Raw genomic sequence first — 346 nt, 5'->3', positions numbered from 1 at the left:
CGTACTATCTCATCTTTGAGAAGAGTATCCTTTGGCGAAGCTCTTTCACTGGGGCCAATGAGGTCTTTCTTTTTTCCCCCCAAATAAAACCATCCTGTAAGTTCCAGTGCTCTACAGATGGCCACTTCAGAAATTCTCCTCCATGGGCGAGCAGCAAGTAGAATTACAAACAGGTTTCAATTCTGATTAAGAGGGAAAAACTTTGCAGAACAGGACAGAATGAGGTTGGGTAACAGCAACCAAAACAGATGGTGTTTCTTTTTTTTAAGATTTTATTTATATTTAGAGAAAGGGGGAGAGAGAAACATTAATGTGTGGTTGCCTCTCACGCACCCCCAACCAGGGA

Source organism: Desmodus rotundus, chromosome 3, assembly GCF_022682495.2.
Source record: "Desmodus rotundus isolate HL8 chromosome 3, HLdesRot8A.1, whole genome shotgun sequence".
Taxonomy (NCBI): Eukaryota; Metazoa; Chordata; class Mammalia; order Chiroptera; family Phyllostomidae; genus Desmodus; species Desmodus rotundus.
Note: the sequence above shows the minus strand (reverse complement) of the source record.